The following is a 23,913-nucleotide window of genomic DNA, read 5'->3' as shown; positions in this document are numbered from 1 at the left end:
ACCATCGCTGTTTCTTGTGTCAAGCTCAAGTTTACATATTTGAAGTTCAAGAGTACAATCACCCCTGCAAGCCTAATTCTGGGAGGTGGCAAGAACTTTGGAGACAGACAGACCTGGGTTCAAATCCCAGCCCCACCACTTCCTAGCTGAGTGGCCCATCATTTATTTATACAGTAGAAAAAGCCAATGGGGGCAGAGGTTAAGAGCATAGGCTACAGTCCTAGCTCTACCATATCATGACGGGTGAGTCACTTTATCAACTGCTGGTTCAGCTTCCTCTTCCGTAAAACCTGCCTCACCTAGTCATCCAAGTATAGAATGAGAAAAATGTAAATGAAGAATCAGGTACAAGGTTTGCTATGAAGTAATGATGGATATTACTGTTATTTATTTATTTTTATTTATTTATTTTTTTGACAGGGTCTCACTCTGTTGCTCAGGCTGGAATGCAGTGGCATGATCTCGGCTCACCGCAAGCCTCAACCTCCCAGGCTCAAGCGATCCTCCCACCTCAGCCTCCTGAGTAGTTGGGACCACAGGCACGTGCCACCACGCCCAGGTAATTTTTGTATTTTTTGTAGAGACAGGGTTTGCATATTGCCCAGGCTGGTCTCAAACTCCTGAGCTCAAGCTATATGCCTGCATCAGCCTCCCAAAGTGCTGGGATTATAGCACCCAGCTGCTATTAATATTATCTTTAATACTATGATTGGGGTGTGCTTTCAGCAGGTAGCAAGAAGGTACTTCCATCTCAAAGCTCTAGTTCTCCTATTTCTCGTCATGGAATCATGGAGTGTTAAGCTGGCCAGGGCCGTGTATCACAGACAACAGAACTGAGATCCAGAGGGAAATGGCATGCTCAAGGTCAGGGAGGAAGTTAATGAGAGGGGTGAACTAGAACCCAGATCCTCTTGAATCTACTGACTTAATTCCCTAAACACAAGCTCTTACTTTGTGCATGGGCTTGCTGGGAAGAAATGGTGGTCTTTCAGACCCCAAATACCAAAGGGTAGCAGGATCTCAGCCAGAATGGAACTCATCTTGCCCTCATGGCAGTCCCAGGCCAGAAGCAAGGCGGGGCTCCACGCTGGTGGACCAGGCCAACTGGGCTAGCAGCCAGAGTGGCGCCAAAGACACAGCTCAGGTCCTCTCACCAGCTACATAATAAAGTAATTATGGGATTAGGGATAAAATTAGTCACTTGTGTAATTATTTTTCTTAGAACAAGAGCAGAAAGGACCTTTTTCAAGAGTTGTTCCTTTGCCCTCCCAAGAGTATTCATGCAGAGACACAGATGAGTGCACACACACACAAGCACAAGTACACACACAGCAGTGATGGCGGTGTGTGGAGCGGGTGCTTAGCTTTCTGTGGCAGTGCCTCACAGCGGGTCCCACACCTACCAGGCCTACCTCTGAAGGCCGGGGGCGATATTTCCCATTGTCTGCCTCACTGAACACGTTTACCACACTATCACAGGTGCACTGCCTTCCTTCCAGGCCCCATCATGGAGAATCTCTCATACCCCTCCCTGGCCACAGCATATCAGGCCTGGACCCCCAAGCCCTCCCTCCATGTTGGAGGCTAGTGGTACAATTCCAGCAGGACCTGGGGGTCCAGTAATCCAGAGAGATCTTTGGTACTGGCTGCCATGGTAGGCATAATAATGCCCCCCACCCACAAAGATGTTCATGTCTTCATCCCCAGAATCAGGTGAATATGTTACCTCACATGGCAAAAGGGACCTTGCACAGGCGATGAGGTAAAGAGTTTTGAGATGGAGAATGGTCCTAGATTATCTGAATGGGCTCAATGTAACCACAGGGCTTCTTGTAAGTCAAAAGGGGATTTGGGGGATTCAGAGTCAGAGGAGATGTGATGACGGAGGCAGAGGTGGGAGGGACGCAGCTACTAGAAGGGGCCATGAACCAAGGCGTGTGGGCAGCCTGGAGAGCTGGAAAAGGTCAGGTAAGGATGCTCCCCTAGCAGCTCTTCCAACGCCCTGACTTCAGCCCCATATGGTCCATTTTCAGATTTCGACCTCTAGAAGTCTAGGGTCACCCATTTGTGTTGTTTTAAGTATGTGGTCATTTGTTAGGGCAGCATTAGGAAACTGACACAGTCACCTAGGGAGGGGTCCTCAGAACTCACCTTTACCTCCAGACCGAAACGCCCTCCTCAAGGGCTAGCCAGGGAGACTCCTTGGGGCCAGATGTCCCCTGGATATACCTCTGGGGAACAGGCCTGAGCTGGGGCCCCAAGCTCTAACCTAGAGAGATAACTTTGTGGGGGAAAGCACCCCAGAAAGAAGGTGATGGCTCTGGGAAGAAAGGGAGAGACTCCACTTTATAGCTCCATCCAGGGACTCCACCCTTCCCACATATTCTCAAACAGAGGGCCACCTACCCCATAAACCACACCATCCACAGCAGTAGCCTGGCATCAGGGAAAGAGAGCACTGGAGGCGGGAAGCCTGATTCTGGCCTCAGCTCTGCCCCTGCGTCACCAGGTGGTAAGAGACCAGCCCCTTCCTCTCTCTAGGCCTGACCATTGTCATCATGGCTTACTGTATATCAAGTATCTTCCATGCTTTCATGCATAGAAAGCCTCACAGGGACCCTGTGAGGTGGCTCCCTGTCATGATGCTCACTTTACAGCTAAAGAAGTAGACTCAAGGTGGTTAAGAGGGGAGGCTGGCTTGAACCCAGGCAGCCTAACTCCACAGCCCTATTCTGCCTCCTGCCTTAGGATGAATGAATGCATGGACAGAGGATAGTTGGGAGCAGTCCCTACACACAAGGAACAGGCTCTTCAGACCTAAGAGAAATTTAAAAACAGGCTGGGTGTGGTGGCTCACGCCTGTAATCCCAGCACTTTGGGAGGCTGAGGTGGGCAGATCACCTGAGGCCAGGAGTTCAAGACCAGCCTGACCAACATGGAGAAACCCCATCTCTACTAAAAATGCAAAATTAGCTGGGCGTGGTGGCGCATGCCTGTAACCCCAGCTACTCGGGAGGCTGAGGCAGAAGAATCACTTGAACCCAGGAGACAGAGGTTGCAGTGAGCTAAGAGTGCACCATTGCACTCCAGCCTGGGCAACAAGAGCAAAACTCTGTCTCAAAAAAAAAAAAAAAAAATTAGCCAGGTGTGGTGGCGGGCTCCTGTAATCCCAGCTACTCAGGAGGCTGAAACAGGAGAATCCCTTGAACCCAGAGGCAGAGGTTACAGTGAGCCGAGATCATGCCATTGCACTCCAGCCTGGGCAGCAAGAGCAAAACTCCATCTTGGGGGGTGGGCGGGGCGGGAAGAGAGAGAAATTTTAAAAAATAAAATAAAAAGAGAGAGAAATAAAAAAGAGTTCCTGCCATTCACCCTGGATGCTGGGGGTTAAAGGTTGGCATAGCAGTTTGGCAAGTTTACCGAGAGCCTATAAGGCAGCCACAGCCTTTTACCCAGAATTCCCTTCCTGGGTGTTCACCCCAAGATACATCATCATATGAAATACAGGAAGAACATTTTATGCAATGTTCATTGCACTGTTATTCATAATAAAAAAACTGGAAACAGCTTGAATATCCATCAGCAGGAAAAGGGATGAGTCGATCATGTATTTAATAGAATCCTCAGTAACGACACAGAAGGCAGCTTCCGATACACCGTTAAGAGAAAAATGCAGGGTAGTACTGATGATGCAGTAGAAATTATGACTATGCAAGAAAGAGCAAAGGAAAACTGGTGAAAGGAAACACTCCAAGCTCCCAATCACATTTAGGAGTAATTTTTTTCTGCTTCCTATTTTCCCAAATCTTGGTACTATGTTATTATGGTTTTAATTAAAAAAAAAAAAAAAAAAACTACTGGGCAAGGTGGCAAGGTGGCTCATGCCTGTAATCCCAGCACTTTGGGAGGCCAAGGCGGGCAGATCACTTGAGGTCAGGAGGTCGAAATCAGCCTGGCCAATATGGAGAAATCCCGTCTCTACTAAAAATAGAAAAATTAACTGGGCATGGTGGCAGGTGCCTGTAATCCCAGCTACTCGGGAGGCTGAGGCATGAGAATCACCTGAACCTGGGGGGCGGAGGTTGCAGTGAGCCGAGATCGCGCCATTGCACTCCAGCCTGAGTGACAGAGCAAGACTCCATCTCAAAGACAAAAAACAAACAAACAAAAAAAACTGCTGGGTGCAGTGGCACACTCCTGTAATCCCAGCTACTCTGGAGGCTGAAGTGGGAGGACCCTTGAGTCCCAGAGTTTGAGGCTGTGACTGCACCTGTGAGTTGCCACTGCACTCCAGCCTGGCCAACATAGTGAGCTCTCCTTTGTATTTTTTACAATAAATGAATAAATTGAATTTTTTAAATTAAAAAACGGTATTATTTTAAAGACAATAACTGCAATGCAGCCCTGAGGAACCCACACACTGAACGGTTAAGGAGAGGAGCAGGAACAGGCAAATGAAGGCAGGCCAGAGAGGGGGTGAGAAAGCCAGAAAGTGGGGTGTGCTGGCCCAGGAGATCAAGGAGAGGGAGCGCTTCAGGAGCAGTGAGCCTGGGGTCAGGGTGGCCTGGGACCCACTAGTGACCTGACGCTTGCCCTTATGCCCCCCAATTGCATTCATAACGCAAACCAGGTGCCAAGAATGATCTAATAATCAGCCTTCACACACTCCCCAGGAAGGCGTCTGAAAAAGTGCCCCCACCATGACCAGTGGCTCCAGGAGCAGTATTTACAATGCAAACCAGGCTCCCAGGAGAAGCGGTAACACACACACCCGCGGCCATTCACCCCGCAGTCCAGCCCAAGCAAAACAGGAGAGGCCTCACGTATAAGAGCCTGGTCAGAATTTTCTGGTGTCTTCAGAACAGGACTCTCTTGGTCCATACCAGTTCTACCACCTGTGTTTCCACAGGGACTCGCAAACCACCCCCAGGACCCACCCCTTACCCCTGCCCATGCTGGCTTCTTAGGCCCATCCCTCAGCCTCTTTGAGACACGTCCCTCACATTCTGTGCCTCCTCCATGTAAGCTACACAAAAACAAGCTTGCCCAGACAGTCACATCTCACTGGGACAAATTCACCCACCCACACACCCACCAGTCTTTTTTCTTCTGAGAATGCCCCTTCCTCCCTCTCTCCACCCACCTCATCCAGGACCCCAGGCAAACCTCAGCAAAGGAGGGAAGGTCCCCCAGCAACTCATGCCTGACTTCAACATCCCATCCCTGCCTCCCACCACAACTCTGACAGATAGTGGTCAGGTCTGGGCTGCTGCCTCTAGACCCTAGAGGTGGAGAGAGGCTAGGTCACAAAGCTAAAAACTAAACCAGGCTCTGAAGGTCTAAGAAGACCCCTCTAACCCTCAACCTGGTGAGTCAACAAGAAGCAGGGCTGAGTCACTACCAGATGCAACCCCATCACACCCCATGCTAAGAAATTGACATTGCTTACAGCCCAAATGCACGGGTCATCCTCCTGGGCAGCCTGTGGTAATGAGTGTCGCTGGGCCAAGGCAGGGCCAGTACCAATTAAGGTTGCTCCCTTTCCTGCCAGTGAGCTCAGTCTCATTACTTTGCTCCATTTTCAGCTCATCTGAAAAATCCTCATTTGAGGTCCCTGGAGGATCTTAAAAGTGTTATTCAAACATTAGCTCTGACACACAGCCTCCCCCATCCGCCCAAGGCAATACTTTTTTCTCCCTGCTTTTTGGCACTGCCAGGAATGAGCAGCATCTAAGGCCCTGCCTGGGGCACCTCAGGTCCTGCAGCCTAGGGCCCCTCCTCGATCTGAACTTTCCCTATCTCCCTGCCTTGTTTAGAAGAGAGAGCAGGGAAGGGAACTTGGTGTCTCCTGTATGGCAGACACATCATCTTGGCAACAAGCCCTGTGAGGTGGTATTATTATTCCTGTGTGATAGATGGGGAGACTGCAACTAAGCCACCCTCCCAAGGTCACCTAGCCAGCAGGTAGACAAGTTAGGCCTGGAACCCAGGACTGCTGAGCTCCAGGGCTCTTCCAGCTGCCCCCGGCAACCCCCGCATGCTCCTGTCTGCACACTGCCTAGCCCCACCCTGCAACAGACATGAGCACCCATCATTTGTTCCTCCTGGCTTCTGACTTTGGGGCTCGGTCCAGGTGAGACAGATGAGAACAAGGGGGATTGCAGGATGTGGGGCTTTTAGGACAGGCTTCAGGGAGCACAATTTTTCCTAGAGAAAACCAAAACAATTCTCAAGGCTGGTTGCAACCCCCTATTCTGACCTGCATCTTACAAGGGAACAAACGAGAGAGAATGCGGTCAGAGGCATGTGAAGGGCCACGAAGGTCAGAGAGGAGGGGATGTGGGCTGTGTGGTCAGGGAAGTCAGAGCTGGAAGGACCAGAGTTTAGCCCAATGCCTTCATTTTTCCATGTAGGGAAACCGAGGCCCAGGGAGAAGATACCTGCCCAAGGCCAAGAGTGAGTCTGGCTATGTCAGGATCGGTGTATAGGTTTCCTGATTCTTAGGCTAGTTTTCCTGGACCTAGAAGGATGAAAGGCCTGGAGCAGATGCTGCCTGGGATTAGTGAAAGACGAATAAGCAAGGGTATCCAGCACCCCCAGCTAAGGAGGTAGGACAGAGACACCAACACAGTGCATCCATGGGGACTCCAGCCTTGCTTGTCTCTCACCTCAGGGAAGGTGTAGGCAGAAGAGAGGCCCTTCCATTCACCAAAGCTTAAGCTCCAGCAGGAGCCAATCAGGGCCTCAGAAGAAGGCAGAAACTTCGGTTCCCCTGGCAACTCAGACAAAGGCATCTCCTCATCACTGCAATCAGCTTGGGTGGGGATGCAGACTGTATTCCTCCAGACCCAGACAGGGCTCTCCTCTGCTTTTCTCATAAGGAGGGGGTACCAACCCAATCCCTTTGGTTTTAGCGCTGAAACTTCAGTCATATCTCTGAGCTCATCTCAGATGGGAGGCGGGGTATGGATGAGCCTCACTGTCGGAGGCTTAGGACAATAGCTGAGTCCTCTCCAGTCTGCGGGGGCCCTCCCGCTGCCACTAGGTGTGTGCCTCTGAGATGGGCCGGGGGCTGTGCTGATGTTCATGAGTTCATCACCCCTATCCTCCTCTCCAGAGACAGTGCCAGCTGCATGCCATGGGAAAACCTGTAGCTGGCAGTGAGGTGCCTGAGCCAAGCCCAGCTGTGGCATTATTCACAATCATGAGCAACTTGCATGCACCTTCTCTTGTTCCCATCCGTAAGGAAAATTAGACAGATAATCTAAGACCTAAGTTTCCCTGGAATGTGAGCTTCCAGTCCACACCCATCAAGAAAATAATAGGGAGAGGGAGCACACAGGAGCTTACCTTTCACCACTCTTGAAAAGTTGCCTAGTCTTGGCCCAGAGAAGTGGAATAAATACACAAAACATTCCACTGGCCGGGCATGGTGGCTCACACCTGTAATCCCAGCACTTTGGGAGGCTGAGGCAGGTGGATCACCTGAGGTCGGGAGTTTGAGACCAGTCGGACCAACATGGAGAAAACCCGTCTCTACTAAAAATACAAAATTAGCCGGGCATGGTGGCGCATGCCACCTGTAATCCCAGCTATTCGGGAGGCTGAGGCAGAAGAATCAGTTGAACCCAGGAGGCAGAGGTTGCAGTGAGCCAAGATGGCACCATTGCACTCCAGCCTGGGCCACAAGAGAGAAACTCCGTCTCAAAAAAAAAAAAAAAAAATATATATATATATATATATATATATTCCACTAACTGGAACTGCCTCTTTGTACATGCTTTGAAGAAAATCACAAGAAAACTGATAGACTCTGAAATACAGCTTCCAAATAAAATTCCCAGCTTTGTTACCACCAAAGGAGGCCAAGCTGCCACCCCTCCTTAGGAGGTATGTACAGTGTCCCCACAGGAGGCCTTCCTCATCCCTAATGGAGGAGTCATCATTCAGAGATTTTAGAAAGATTTTCTACACAGAGAGTCAGATGAAAGAGAGGTTTCTCAGGGAGCTACTGAATTCCCAGAAAAGTCAAACTACAGGCATCAAAACCCACATGCACTGTCCATACTTTCGGCTTTATAATCTCGTCAGCCACCCCACTGAGAAAGCCTGCAGCCATCCAAAACAAGTTCCTTTCTCCCCCTCCCTTCCCAGAGACCCATCAGGCCCGACACTCTGTCCATTCTCTGTCTCAACTCACTCTGGGATCTATTCCCTCTTCTATACTTCCACGAGCCTGAGATGAAGCCCATCACTTCTCACCAGGCCACACCAACTACCATCCGTCTCCTGGTCTCCAGGCTTACCCTTCCAATTCATCCCCCCACTGCTAGAAATCGGATCACATCATTCTCAGCCTAATACCCTGCAGTGTCTTCATCGCTTTCCAGATAAAGTGTCAGCTCCTGGCCAGTACACACGGGCTGCAGGAGCTGGACCCACCTGCCACTCCACTTGCCTCCTTGCCATCCACAACACACACAGGAAACTCCTGCCATTCCAAAGCACCCTCCTGTTTCATGCCTCTGTGCACTTGTGGTTGAATCTACCTTTCTGAATCCCCCACTGTTGAATGGAAGATAATAGCTCACCTTTACTGAGCGCTCAGTAGGTGCTAGGCTCTCTGCTAAGCCCTTTGCAGGTTCTACCTCATTGATCCTCCCCAAGAAAACTATGAGACAGGTACGAACAGCAGCCTGTTTACAGATGAAGAAACAGAATCAGAGATTCAAATGAGCCTAGCAGAAGTCACACGGTTGATAAGGGTTGATAAGGGGCTCAAATAGAAATTCAAGCATCTGACTCTTAGGTCACCCCTAACCTCCACTCCCCAGAAACAGTGTAATGGCCACGTGGAATCAGAAAACACAGCATGCTCCTAACTGTGTCCCCTCCTTCTGGGCCTGTGGGAATAGCCTGTCTCAGAGAATGACACCAGAAAGGTTCCCAGCCTGTCTCTCTCTGGGTTTGTCCGCCACCCTGCACCCCCACCACCATACAGCACAGCCCCTTGAGAACACAAAGTGGCTGAGCCCACATCTCAGAAGTCGGGCTTTATAGTTACATTAATGGCCCAGCAATGACTTCCAGCTACTGTCTTTCAGGAAGTCTAAACTCTTTGGCCAAGCATCAGGGACCCCCAAGATCTGGCACGAGCGCATCACTTTCCAACCTTAATTGCCCGCTGCATCTCCTACCCACCATGTATGCAATCTATCGGTGGGTATTTATTATCTCTGCCATGTCAGTTTTCACTAAAAGCTGCCATTTATGAGCACCTCCTAAGAGCCATACCCTATGCCAGGCACTCAACCAGCACTCTCTCATTTCCTTACAACTCATTCATTCATTCATTCATTCATCCAACAAATACTTATTGAATACCTACTGTGTACCATGCCATGTGGAATCCAGAGTGAACATGACATTAAAAGAAAAAGACAAATAGCTACAAATTGTGATAAGCATTATGAAGGAATCAAGAGGTGGTGAAAAAAGCAGTGCAGGGGGTGGGAGGACTAAATTAAACTGAGACGTAAAGAGTAAGAAAGAGCCAAGGTGGCAAAGAGCCAGGAAAAGAATTCTAAGCAGAGGGAACCTAAGCATGTGTAAAGGTCTTGAGGCTGGAATGAATTTGCTAAATGAATAAAGAGAAGACTCCTGTGGCTGATGGAAATTACCAATAGAATCATTTCCAATGACCAATAGAGACCAGTAGAGATAGATATCTGGAAGGGGAAGCAGGGACCGGCTCACTCAGGGTTCTGTACACCATGGTAAGGAGTTTAGATTTTATTCTAAGGGCAGAGGAAAGGCACTGAGTGACATGGTCAGATTTGTGTTTTTGTTTTTGTTTGTTTGTTTGGAGACGGAGTCTTGCTCTGTTGCCTAGGCTGGAGTGCAGTGGCGTGATCTCGGCTCACTGCATGCTCCACATCCCGGGTTCCATTCTCCTGCCACAGCCTCCCAAAGTGTTGGGATTACAGGCGTAAGCCACCGCAGCCAGTCAAATTTGTATTTTGCAAAGTTCACTCTGGCTGCCACTTGGAAAGGAGACTTGGGAATGTAGACGGTGTATGTATTGTATGCAAAGTAATTGTCATAGCACTGGCACATATGTGCTCAATGAATGTTAATTCCCTTTTTCTTCTCTCTCTATCCCCCATCTCAGACTGGGAATGTCCTCTTCATCTAACTCCCATTCCTTCTTCTGATCTATACATTGTCAGAACTTAAATTTTCTGCCCAGGCGCAGTGGTTCACTCCTGTAATCCCAGCACTTTGGGAGGCCAAGGTGGTGGATCACCTGAGGTCTTTGATCACCTGAGGCCAGGCGTTTGAGAACAGCCTGGCCAACATGGCGAAACCCTGTCTCTACTAAAAATACAAAAATTAGCCAGGCATGGTGGTGGATGCCTGTAATACCAGCTACTTGGGAAGCTGAGGCAGGAGAATCGCTTGAACCCGGGAGGAGGAGGTTGCAGCGAGCCGAGACTGCGCCACTGCAATCTAGCCTGGGCAACAGAGCGAGATTCTGTCTCAAAAACAAACAAACAAACAAAGCAACAGAACTTAAATTTTCTGAGGACATGTGATCTGGAAGACATGTGTCTTCCTGATTAGATAGGGAAACTGAGGTCCAGTGAGAGTACACAATTTTCCCAGTGTCACAGAGGGGGCCTGTAGCAGCGGTGGAACTTTCTTGCCTTCCCCTCTTCCCCCGAACCCTGGGCTGATCTGAAGGTCGGGAGGAACGAGAGGCAGCAAGTGCGAGGGCCTTTCCTCTGTGTTCTTGTTCTCTACCTCTGCCCCTCCCCCCAATCACAGAGCCGTCCAGAAAGCCTGGTTCTCAGTCAATTAAGGTCTCAGGGTAAGTGGAGTGTGGGAGGGGGCCTAGAGAAAGCCCCATCTCTAGGTATCATCTCTCCTTCTGCTTGAACCAGATAAGGGCAGGCCAAACTATAGAAAGAAAACTTTCCCATGGAGACTGGATGCTTGCTAGGATGTTGCTGATCCTATCGACATCCCCAGGAAGCGAGCAAGGGTCGAGGCACTCATTTTACCAAGGCAGAACCTGCGGCAGTCAGTGCTCTATCGTTTGTTCAGGGATGGAGAGAAAATGGCAGAGTCCCAACTAGAATCATACAACGTGGCTGTCTGAGGATCACTGAGCCCAAAGCCCCATTGTACAGGTGCTGACACTGAGGTCCAAGAAGGGAAAGGGGCTGGCCAAGGGCCACATACCGAGTAAGTAGTGGAACCAGGACTAGAAGTCTGCGTGGCTTCTGCCTTCCAGCTTGCCAGGAAGCCTTCCTTGAGAAAGGTAGAAAAGGCAGCAGAAGTGAGGCTGGGATTTGGGGGTATGGGGGGAAGCACAGGGCAGCACTGCCTCCTCAGCCGTGCCCCACCCCAGCTCCCAGCCCTCACACTGCTCACGGGTGTGGCTAAACCTGCCAAACCAGTCTCTGTGCCAGAGCTGAGCAGCAGAGCCCAGAGCTTCAGGGTTATGGGTGAGGCTGTAGACACCAAGAACCAGGAAGGACACAGAGAGGCTCTTCCAGGGCCTGCTAGCCTAGGCCACATGGCCACGGCCAGGAGAAAGGATGGGCACTCACAGCTGAGCGGCTCCACCACCAGGAACGGTGCACAGCAGGACTCACCAGGCCTCCTGTCCCCATTTGGCACAAAGGCTCGCCCTCTGCATCGCCCCCTCCTCTGGACACTCAACCTATAGGCTGTTTGAATCAATTGGGCAAGAGACCCAGGAACTTATCCGAGAAACATGATAGGAGGCAGGGAAACATGACAAATGACATGGAGACACTTCTCCCCCACCAACCATAAGCATCAGGATAAAATGTGGCCACTATCCACCTGGCCAGGTGCACACAGGCTCTATCCTTTGCCCTCCCCCACTCCGTGAGCAACGCCCAGTAACAGCTGAGCACACGACTCACTTGTGCAGGGAGGGATCAGTAGATCTGGGTTCCAGCATAGTTTGGTGACACTTGGCAAAGTCTTGGGGAAAGCTACTCTTCTAGGGCTTTGGTTTCACCACCCTTCCTGAGGCAGGACTAGGTTAACTGCATAGTTCCAGGGGGCCTTGAAGGTCTGCTCTCACTCCATCCCCACTCCAGCTTTCCCCACTTCCTGCCCAAAGGTAAGAATAAGAGGTTACACCCACCAGTGCATGGGGTCCCTGCTGGACAGGTCTGGCTTCTGTGTCAGGGGCTGTGTTGCTGGAACCTGTTCCGTCAGCTCTGAGAAGCCAGCAGGAGACCCCACAGGCTAGAGTGTGGGGAAGCTGATGAGCTACCCAGCCCAGAGGTCACTTCCAGGGCCTGTGAGACCCAGGAGCCAACTGCCAGGCAGGAAGGGACCTTGGAATCAGCCTGGGCTCCTGTGAGCACATGACACATAGACCAGGCAAATGCCCCACAAACGCCAGGGACTGTTCTCATATTCCAGCCAATCCCCTCCTTTGGTAGATGGGGAGGAAGAGGACCAGAGAGAGGCAAGGACCAGCCTAAGGTCACCCAGCACGGCAACAGACGAGGCAGCATCACAGCCCAAGCCTGACCCCTAACACAAGGGCTCCCAGCACATGCTACCTCCCCCAACAGAGGTATTTTTCCAAATTTGAAATCATGCATCCCATGGAGGAACCAACAGACATCTTTGTCACTGCCTCTTGGGAAATGCCAGAGAATGGCATGAAGTTCTGCTTTCGGGCTGCTATAACAAAACACCATCAACTGGGTGGCTCATAAACAACAAAAATTTGTTTCTCACATTTTTGTGAGAAGTCAAAGATCAGGGTGCCAGCAGATTCTGTGTCTACAGAGGGCGGCTTTCTGGTTCAGAGATGGCTCCTTCTAGCTTGTCATCATATGGTAGAAGGGAAATCTAGCTCTCTGAGATCACTCTTTATTTTTCCATGTCAGACAGGTAATGCGTTGATGTTGTAACAAGGTTTGAAGGTGGCACATCTCACACACGTACGTGAATACCCAATCATCATGCTCATGAACTACCAAAGGCTCTGGGATCTTTTATAGGGACATTAATCCCATCCATGAAAGTGGAGCCCTCATGACCTCATCACCTCCCAAAGGCCCCACCTCCTAATACCATTATCTTGGTGGTTAGGATCTCAACAAATAAATTATAGGGGGACACAAACATCCAGACCACAGCATGTGTTTACCTGCCATGTTGGCCTCTGTATCCCAGTACACAGGACAAATTGGAGTTTTTAATAACAATGTGCTGACTAAATCAGGACTCAATGGAGGAGCAGCTGGAGGCAGAATCCATTTCTAGGCCCAAGCACTGGGGTGGTGGGTAGGAGAAAGAGAAACAGATGAGAGAGAAAATATGAATCTGGCTGTCCAGGGCTCAGGCTCCAGCCAGGCTACATCAAACAGACAGGGACACAGTCAGCCTAGAGCTTCAGAAATCCTAGATTCAAAGGCAAAAGGCAGATTGCCCATCACACTGAATGTATGGACTTCAAGGCCTATGTGTGCTTCTGGGGCTTTCCAAGTTCACCGGACCAGTCCTTCTTTGCTCACTCAGTCTTCAGCTGGACTGACTGTCCTTTTCCTCCTGTGTGCTCTACAGTCCAGTGGATAAGACTCAGTACAGCCTCTGGTTTTGAATCCCACCTTCACCAACACTTAGGCAAATTGTGACACCTTTCTGTGCCTCAGTTTCCTGATCTGCCAACTAGGGACTATACTATAACCTATTTCTTTTTTTTTTTTTGAGACAGAGTCTCGCTATGTCTCCCAGGCTGGAGTGCAGTGGCGTGATCTCGGCTCACTGCAAGCTCCGCCTCCCGGGTTCACGCCATTCTCCTGCCTCAGCCTCCCAAGTAGCTGGGACTACAGGCGCCCGCCACCGTGCCCGGCTAATTTTTTGTATTTTTAGTAGAGACGGGGTTTCACCATGTTAGCCAGGATAGTCTCGATCTTCTCACCTCGTGATCCACCCGCCTCGGCCTCCCAAAGTGCTGGGATTACAGGCTTGAGCCACCGCGCCCGGCCATAACCTATTTCTTAGGATAAGGATTAAATGATTTTAAGTGACACAGAAATGAATCACTTATAACCATGCCTGGCTTAGAGTAAGGGCTTGATAAATGGGCATCTGTTTTAATGGTTATTAGCGCTTAGTGATAATGTTACCGACAGTTTCTAGCTATGATCAGTTGAAGGCCAGAACAGCAATGTCAGGGGCGGACTCAAACTGAGGAGGGCTACTTGGAGTGATGAAGCAAGGACTAGCTTGGTCTGAGAGAGAGGGCTCCTGGGCTCAAGTTCACCTCTATCAGGCTCACCGTGTGACCAGTGCAGAGGGTACAGAGGAGGAGGGTGGGCAGGGAGAGTGGTATTGAAGAATGGGCTGAAATGGGCTTGCCCTGGATGGAGGGCAGAGGGAAATCTAGCATTGTTCCTCGCCTGCTTAAAATTCATCAGTGACTCCTGGTCTTCTGAATCAAAGCCAGCCCTAATCTCATCACAGGATTCAAGGGCACCCTGGACTGACATGAAGACACCCTACCCTGCCCACCCTTCCCTTCCCTTCCCTGCCCACCTTTCCCTCCCCTTCCCTCCCCTCCCCTCTCCTCCCTTCCCCTTCCCTCCCCTTCCCTCCCCTTCCCTTCCTTCTTTCTTGCTTTCTTTCAAGATGGAGTCTCGCTCTGTCACCCAGGCTGGAGTGCAGTGGCTCAGTCTCGACTCTGCAACCCTCCCAGGTTCAAGCGATTCTCCCACCTCAGCCTCCCAAGTAGCTGGGATTACAAGCATGCACCACCATGCCTGGCTAATTTTTGTATTTTTAGTGGGGATAGGGTTTCACATCTTGGCCAGGCTGTTCTCCAACTACTGACCTCCAGCGATCTGCCCACCTCAGCCTCCCAAAGTGCTGGGATTACAGGCATAAGCCACCATACCCGGCCACACCTTGTCCTTTCTTTTGGCCATCTTTCTGATCCTTCCTGGTCCAGTCAGTTGTCAGACTCCAGGGCAATCACCCTGCTCTCCCCAGGGCTGGTCAGAGCCTCTTCAGGCATTGCAGCCCCTGAGCCCACCTCCCTTCAGTACTAATCACAACATATTGTCAGGGCTTGGTTCTTCATCTGAGTCTCCCTCTTGACTACTGAGAATGAGAGAGGTCTTGGCACATCGGTATCAGTATCTCACCATCCCCAGGATAGCTCAATTATAGAAGTGCTTGGTTAAGGTTTGCTTAATGAATCAGGGGCTGGAGGAGATAGCATAAAAACTTATTTCAACTCTCTAAAACTTTAATTCAACTGCCCTGGGTAAGTCATTTAATCTTTCCAGGCCTCTGTTTCCTTATCTGTTAAATGGGGATCATTATTCTTGCCTTGCCTCCTCCTCACAGCTGCTGTGAGGATCAAACAAATGTACTTTATAAGATGTTCTTACATCAAAAAAAAATTTTTAAGTAAAATGAATAAATACATGTTACATTCATTAACGCATTCATTCAACAAATATCTATTAAGCACCTACATGTGCAGGGCATGCTCTAATATAATCCCAGGTATTCTTTTTTTAAAAAAATTGAGATATAATTCATATGCCATAAAATGTACCACTTTACAGCATACAATTCACTCCTCTTGAGTATATTTACGTATGGAGTTGTGCAGTCATCATCAGTAATTCCAGAATCCCAGTTGTTCTGGCAAGTGCTGAGCTATAACCTCCAATGCTCCTTAAGAACCTGGGTCTCTGGTTCTGGTTTGGCCTAAGTGCTACTTTTCTGATAAAGCTCAGGGTGCCCCTTGGAAGAATTTCTCTGGGATAGAAGTAGAGCAAAAAATAGGCACTCAGTACACTCTGTGTTTTGTTTGTTTGTTTTTGAGATGGAGTCTTGCTCTTGTAGTCCAGGCTGGAGTGCAGTGGCTCGATCTTGGCTCACTGCAACCTCCACCTCCTAGGTCCCAGTTCAAGCAATTCTCCTGCCTCCGCCTCTGAAGTAGCTGGGATTATAGGCACGCGCCATCTGTGTTTCATTTAATGAAACAAAGCAGTAGATTTTCCTGGGGAAAGGCCCATCATATTAGCCGAGTCCAAGTCTTTTCCTAGCCTTGCCTCTCTAAGCTGTCCTGAATGTAGCCATTGTGCTGACACTTGCCTCAGTTTCCCTATCTACTCCCTGAGCAGCAAGCAGGCTGAAACCCATTCCTCCAACATCCCACAGAGGGATGCCCCCTAACAAATGACTAATCTTGTCCATCTTGTCAGAAGGAAAAGACTAGCCTGTTATGTTAGCTGAGATTGGCAAGAGTCGTAGGTTGGGGCTGGATTTGGGGGACTCTCAGATACAGAACTGGTGAGTGAGGCTTTACTCTGGAGGCCTTAGGAAGCCTGGAAAGGTCCGAACAGGCATTGCAGCCCCTGAGCCCACCTCCCTTCAGTACTAATCACAACATATTGTCAGGGCTTGGTTCTTCATCTGAGTCTCCCTCTTGACTACTGAGAATGAGAGAGGTCTTGGCACATCGATATCAGTATCTCACCATCCTCAGGGATAGCTCAATTATAGAAGTGCTTGGTTAAGGTTTGCTTAACCAAGGGACATGACCCCTCCCCCACACTGGGCTGAACCAGAGAGGGAGTCCTGGATGGAGGTGGAGAGGGACTAAGAGGCCAGCCAGAGGCTGTCCCAGTAGCTGTCAGCACTGGGCACTGAGAAGAAAGGTCAGGATTCCTGGACACTGGCTTCTATCTTCTAGCCCTGCTCTAGCCCTGTTTGCCACTATCTTTTGTGCAAACTTGGAGAAGTCACTTACCTTCTCTGAGCCTCAGTTAACCCACCCACAAAATGGGGATAATTATACCCTTCCTGCCTTATTTCGCAGGATTACAAGGAAAATCAGATAAGATGAAAAATTGAAAAGCCCTAAAAAACAAACAAACAAACAAAGAAGCCTTTTGTAGAAAAAAATATAAAGGACTTTGATTCTAATTCTAGTGTGAGCCAGGTGATAAGGGCCATGGGGTTGAAGGACCCTAATGAAAGAATTCTTCTGTCCTTCTCTGCGTCTTTTCCCCTTACAGAAATGCTAGAATTCCTTCAAGAAGGATTGAAGAAATCCAGGGACTCCAGAGACCATAAGAGTCACAGAAGAAATAATGGACATCTGGACCTTATGTGGGCAACATTCCTGAGGCCTGGGTCCCCCAGAGACACCCCTCTAGCTCTCAGGCAGGCCAGGAGGAATGATCTGTTACCATGTAGAGGAGAGGACAGAGAGCAGCCAGGGTAGCCAGAGTCAGCATTTCAGAGCCACTGCCACAGGAGGAAGAATTGATGGGCAAGAGCAGGGGAGGGAAGGGGCAGTTTTCCATGTTGAGTCTCTAGGTTTACGTCCTTCCTTCAGGAGACAATGGCACAGTCATTCACATTTCATGTGACAACTGCATTTGCATCATTTTCCTCCTCTGAACCTCAACTTCCTTATCTGCAAAATGGGATGATAAAACCCCTGACTCACTGTGAGTCCAGCTCAGGAAAAATAACTGCTATTCTACCCTTTGAAACCAAGAGAGCTCCTAGCACTACATCATACTCTTCCCCCAATTTCCCACCTGTGTTGTTTGGAGAAAAATCCAAAGGCACTTTAGGAACAGAGCCCAGGCCTCTGGGGGGCATTATCCACCTTCTGACAAATGGATGAGATTAGCTAAGGGAGGGCACAGGAGAAAGGAGCCCCTCCATGGGTGAGAGGCACATGCTTCAGCCTGTTATCCAGGGAGGACATGGAGAACCCTCCTGAATGGCTAGTCCAGCCATTCTGGTGCCTGGAGCACTGTGCTGTCTGGAGAAAGTGCTGATCCCTGGGGAATGGACCATTCTTCCCTCCATTCACCACCAGGAAGAAGGGAATGAAGCACTGACAGCTGTTGGTGCCCAGGTACCTTGTCTACCCTCCAGATAGGGCCTGTCCACCTCACATCAGGAGGAAAGGAAGGAACTGAGCACCTGTGTTGAGCTCTCCTGGAGAAGATCAAACCTCTTCACATCTATGAAGAGAACAGTCTGGAAGAAGGAGGCACCTTCTGTGGGGCCTGAAAGCACAGCTGGCCACAACACCCCCCATCCTCACCCCCACCTCAGCTCTTTCATTCTCCCCAAGCTTCACTACCCCTGCTTCTCTCTTCCAACCCTTCCTGGAGATCCCTCCCTGAACTGAATGTCCAAATCCTAGTTCCCTTCAACTTAGATCAAATGTCCCCTTCTCCCCCTTTCCCTCACCTCTCTCCTCTGAACTTCAGTTGCATTTTTCCTGTCCCTCTCAGTGGCAATTTGCATGCTGACTGTGTCACAATCACATCTGCACACATGTATTCCCCCTCTAGGGCACACAGCTGACTGCAGTGGGTTCTAGTACAGGCTCTGGAGCTAGGCAGACCTGAACTCAAATACCAGCTTTGCAGTTTCTTAGTTACTTACTCCCTCTGAGCCTCAGTTTCCCCTGGAAAATGGGGACAATAACAGAACCCACTCTCTGGAGTTGTTGTTGCAATTATTATTATTATTATATTTTTGAGACAGTTTTGTTCTGTCGCCCAGGCTGGAATGCAGTCATACGATCGCAGCTCACTGCAACCTCCACCTCCTGAGTTCAAGTGATTCTCCTGTCTCAGCCTCCCAAATGGCTGGGATTACAGGTGTGCACCACCACGCCTGGCTAATTTTTGTATTTTTAGTAGAGATGGGGTTTCACCATGTTGGTCAGGCTGGTCTCAAACTCCCGACCTCAATTGATCCACCCGCTTCAGCCTCCCAAAGTGCTGGGATTACAGGTGTGAGCCACTGCACCTGGCCTGCTGTTGCAATTAAATGACATAATGCACATAAAGAGTTCAGCATGGAGCCTGGCACAATGTCAGTAATGTGACTTATTGTGATGGTGACCGTTCAGGCAGATTCATGGATGATTTTTCTTGATATCTCCTGAAACACCTAACACAGAGCCATATGCTGTCTGGATGGATTTGTATGGAGGTAGACATGTGCACTGCATAGGGAAGCCCTTTTCAACAGGCAGAGCAGTGCAACCTGGGCCTGGGCTGCCTCGGTAGGTCATGAGCTCCGTGCATACAAGCAAAAGCAAGATGGCTACTTGGCCTACCAAACAGAGGCTGGAGATGCAGTGGTCAGAGCATGGTCTCTGAAGCCAGACACCTTGGGCTTGAAACCCAGCTCCCTTACTTACTCAAAGTGTGGCCTTAATTTAACAGGGCCTCAGTTTCCTCATCGATAATATGGGGAAATAATAGGAATAATAGGACCTACCCAAAGACTGTCATGAGAGTTAAATGAAAGAATACACATAAAGCAACAGAACATGCCTGGCACAGAGAGAGTAATTCAATGCACATTCGCTATTGTTATTATTGTTGGCATTTGCATTACTATAACTGAAGAGGGGAGTTACAGCCCCTTGCAGGCCTATGAGCTGTTACAACCTAGGGTTCCACTAATATCCTAGCATGTTCTCGTGGTCTGCCAACAGTCTTCTACTCCCACTATGTCTGGTGCTAGCTGTGCCCCTACATTAGCTACATGGGTAGGCACCTGACCCACACCTGGCCACTCAGAATATTCCTATCCTCCCAGCAACAGTGACTGAACCACTCAGAGTCCTTCCCTTGGATTGACATACAGATTCTAGAAGAAAAAGAGTCTCCCTTTTCTGTTTGGATTGCTAAGCTGGGGCAGAGGACAGCTTAAAGGTGACAAACAGTGATGGCAGAGAGAGTGTCAACCTGATTCCTCATTCTTCAGACCCATGAACTGCCCCAGGATCCATTAAAGTCATTTTTTGGTTTAAAGCCACTTTGAGTTGAGTTTTTGTCACTGGTTTCTGGAAAAAAGCCATGCCCAATTGTATAGACCCTAACTAAGATAAGGTCAGTGCTGGCCATGGGCAGGGCCAAGCAGAAGCCAGTATTATAACAACTCTTGTGTACGTGGCACCACCCCTATCATCTGGGTTGCAGTTGGGCAGTTTTCAAAGCCTGTTCTCAAGAATACCCTGACCCAGTGTCTTTAGACCCTGCTTCCTAGAGCCCTGGGAATTTGCAGAGGTATCTCCAAAAGCACCCAGGAAACTAAGAGCCATGAGGAGGGCAAAATTCTGGGGAAACTGCCCCAGAACCAGACAAGTTCTGCTATAAATGCTTACAGTATTGGGTTTCTGCTGTCCAAAAAGATTTGAAAAACTCCATTCTAATTGACACTTAGAAAAGCATTGAGAAGTAGCTAGGGCTGATGTGTTCATCTGAGTTCTATGGAAAGAGAAACGAGGGCTCAGAAAGGGGAAGTCATGAGACCATTACTGTAGAGCAAGAATTTGAATGTGGGGCTCTAGACACACAGGCCAAATAGCTCCGACTGCACCCAGCTGCCTGTGAAAGTCTTATTATCTCTCACATTTCCTGTCTCCTTCAGTAAACTGATGGTGGTTAATACCTAGAGTCTCATCTTTCTTGGCTCTGACTCCTACAGAATTGTCTGCCTCTGAGCTTCGCTCCTTGAAAGGCTTCAGGAAGCTTGAGGAATGTGTGGAATAAATGCATGAGCTGATCTCAACCTCCCCTTAACGGCCCCACCTTCCCTATGCGCACATACCTTGAGCTCCGCATCTCCCCACAAGTTTGCCCAAATGTCAGGGAAAGGCTGGGTAGGCTCCCTCCCGGGAACTCCTAATCCACCTCCTCTGTCCTGGCTGTGCTGTGGCTGCGGACAGAGGATTCCTTGTTCCCGGTGCTTCCTGCCCAGAGATCTCCATGGGGCCCCTGTAGGAAGGAGCCAAATCGCTCCTTTTAACTGAGCTAAAGCCACCCCCTATCCCCACCACCCCCAGGAGCAACATGCTCCCAGCTCTGCCCACCATTCATTCTACCTGTCCCAGCCTGGCTTGGCCACACTTCATTCCCCATAGTTCCTGCTCCCTACAGGTGCACACACATGTGTACACACACACACACACACACACAAATGGAAAATTTCCCTAGGGGTACAAAGATACTTCACATCGAACCAAAATTAAAAACCAGAGGACTCCAGAATGGCAACATCACAGCCCTGGCAGTTGTGCCTTACTAGTAACATCACAGTGACATTTGCATGTTACTTCGAAATTTCCCAATCAATGTAACTCCATTGGCTGAGTTCCCTCTCTACTCCCTCGCCCTGCCAGAGTCACAGCACCTCCAAGCTGGGAAGAAGCTTTGACACGCCCCAGGTCAGTGGTTTCCAAAGTGTCTTTCATAAAGCCAAGAAAAGGTCAGTTGCATTGTCTGGGGGCTTCTGGGGTTGAGGAACTGGCCAGCCCCATGCCAACTCCAACACACACTGCAACCCCTTTAGTTGTTTTGTACATTGAGATTCTTTGGGGTGCAATGGAAAAGGAGAGTTCCCTCTGTTTGAAAACAAATCATTTAGTCTGACCCTACTTTCCCCTATCCCCTGACCCAACAATGTTGACGCAACCCTGAGGCCAATAGAAAGGAAGGTCATATAGTAGTCAACGGGCAGGGCCAGGATGAAAACACTCTCTTCTGAATCTAGTCTATGACCTAGGAGTGGTGAAGCAAAGGCAGGCAAGGGCCGTGGGGCCAGCTTCCAGGCCCAGCACCGTCCTTCACCAGCCGTGGTGGCATGGATGAGCAATAGAGGCAAAGCCTGTTGTTGAATACAGAGCTTGATGAATATGCATTTCAGCTCCTACCCCAAAACAAGCCAAAACCAGGGAGGGCCCCCAGTACTGCCCCTGTTTTCAATGCCACCAGAAACAAAGCCTCACACTTCCCCAGCAGTCAAATATGTCAAAATTGAGAGCCCAAGGGCCTAGAAGACCTCTTTGTCCAACCTCAGCAGGAGAATAATAAGGCTGTGCCTCTAGAACACTCACCCCTCCTCTGTCCACACCAGCTCCCCAGGGGCAAGAACTTCTGTCAGTCAGGCACCTAGAGAGAGGAAACAGCGTTAGCTCCTCAGAACAGGAGTTCATGAGCCCAGCATGTGCTGGAAATTGAGAGGCTGGCATTTGACTGTCTGAGGCACCTTAGGGAAGTTGCTGAACCTGTTAAACAAAAAGGCCTTGTGACAAGGCGGAAAGCAAAATAGAAAGTAACAAATATGCACCTGAAGCGGTGGCAGGGGCCAGGCAGTGAAGGACTTTGGAGGCCAAGGTGAAGATTCGCTCTTTATTGTAAGAGCAAAGAGAAACCACTGGCTTGCAGGGTAGAGGCTGGATGGAAGAGGGGCAGGGGAAGCTGTAGGAACACCAGTTAGGAGGTTGTTGTGATTATCCAGGGGAGATATAACAAGGGCCTAGGCTAGGGTGGTTGCAGAAGAGATAGAAAGAGGTGGACGGACTCAAGAGGTATTTAAGACGTGGTATCCCCAGAACTTGCTGGTGGACTAGACGTATGGGGAGGAAGGAAAGTGGGGGCCCCAATCTCCACGTTCCTCCTCAGGTGCCATGGTTATACCCCCTGCTGTCCACTTGGCCTTTCCTTGCCTTTGTCTCCCCGTCTGTGAAATAAATATGGTTGGAATCAGTGATCCCTCGGGGTCTTTCCTTTTCTTTTTTTTTTTTTTTTTTTTTGAGACGGAGTCTCGCTCTGTCACCCAGGCTGGAGTGCAATGGCGCGATCTTGGCTCACTGCAACCTCCGTACACCAGGTTCAAACAACTCTCCTGTCTCAGCCTTCCAAGTAGCTGGGATTACAGGCATGCGCCACCATGCCCGGCTAATTTTTTGTATTTTTAGTAGAGACAAGGTTTCACCATGTTGGTCAAGCTGGTTTCAAACTCCTGACCTCAAGTGATCCACCCACCTTGGCCTCCCAAAGTGCTAGGATTACAGGCGTGAGCTACCATGCCCGGCCTCCCTCGGGGTCTTTTTAGCATTCACACCCTGTTCTGGTGTAATTCACTCAGAGTATGTAAGTACATTTTCAGTCCTCTTTGAGCTCCAACCACAGGTCAGGCTTAGTATGCAATGGAGCAGGAGACTTGGAGGGAGAAGCTACAGGCACTCTGGACTCACACACTCAGGTCAGTCTCCAGGTGGGATGAGGTGTTCCTACTTCATGTAGAATACGAAAATCAGGTGAACAGGAAGAACGTACAGTGGTTTATGAGCTTAGGCTCTGGAGTCACTCAGACCTGGTTTGAATTCTGGTTCTAACACTTAACTAGCTATGTGGCCCAGGGCAAGTCATTTTACTTCCTCATTTGGAAAATAGGAGTAATAGTGTCTGCTTCCAGGGCTAATAGGGGGGACTAAATGAGATGACACCTGTGAACAGCTCAGCAAGGTACCTTATCACAACTGTCCAAGAGGTAGCAGCGCCATTCAAAGATGGGGAAACCGAGACCTAGAAGGATGAAATGACTCACTGAAGACGAGGCAGTGAATAAGTGGCAGAGCTGAGACCCCTACACTGGTGGCTGGGGTCTGGAACTCAGCTAAACCACTAGGTTGTACATATACCATTCCTGTTCCTGCTTTTCAGACGAGGAAGTTGAGGTCAAAAAAGAACAAGTGACTTGCCCAAGGTCACAGAGAGAATCAGAGATAGAAGAAGGATTTGAACTCAGGCCTCCTTGATGTAAAAGCTCATGGTCTTTCTGAGGATACCCAGAAAGTAGGTATGTGTGGATAGGCTTCAAATTTCAGGGCCCTTTAAACCTGGAATAGGGACAAATGCAAATTGAGGCCAATGGGGTGTGTGTGTGTGTGTGTGTGTGTGTAACGCAAACTGAGGCCAATAGGATGTGAGAGTGTGTGTGTGTAACAAATGCAAACTGGGGCCAATGGGTGTGAGTGTGTGTGTGTGCATGCGTGTGCAGCTA

The 23,913-nt window shown here is 49.5% G+C and overlaps 1 protein-coding gene and 1 non-coding gene across 30 annotated transcripts in view; both read right to left on the bottom strand.

Annotated features, from left to right (window-relative positions):
- Positions 1 to 23,913, bottom strand: part of EPB41L1 (erythrocyte membrane protein band 4.1 like 1) — a 140,160-nt gene that overhangs the window by 98,551 nt on the left and 17,696 nt on the right. For 27 of the 29 annotated variants that reach the window (XM_077951651.1, XM_077951654.1, XM_077951682.1 and 24 more), the window contains one exon: positions 21,962 to 22,016. The exons of the other annotated variants lie outside the window; for them this stretch is intronic. The gene's annotated coding sequence lies outside the window, so the exon portion shown is untranslated. The remainder of the gene's footprint in view (positions 1 to 21,961; positions 22,017 to 23,913) is intronic. 29 annotated transcript variants of the gene reach the window in all.
- Positions 12,939 to 13,042, bottom strand: LOC114670699 (small nucleolar RNA U13). The gene has a single exon (XR_003720394.1). It is a non-coding gene; the product is annotated as a small nucleolar RNA U13 (small nucleolar RNA).

Source organism: Macaca mulatta, chromosome 10, assembly GCF_049350105.2.
Source record: "Macaca mulatta isolate MMU2019108-1 chromosome 10, T2T-MMU8v2.0, whole genome shotgun sequence".
NCBI classification, from domain to species: Eukaryota; Metazoa; Chordata; class Mammalia; order Primates; family Cercopithecidae; genus Macaca; species Macaca mulatta.
Note: the sequence above shows the minus strand (reverse complement) of the source record. Positions and strands in the feature narration are given on the sequence as shown.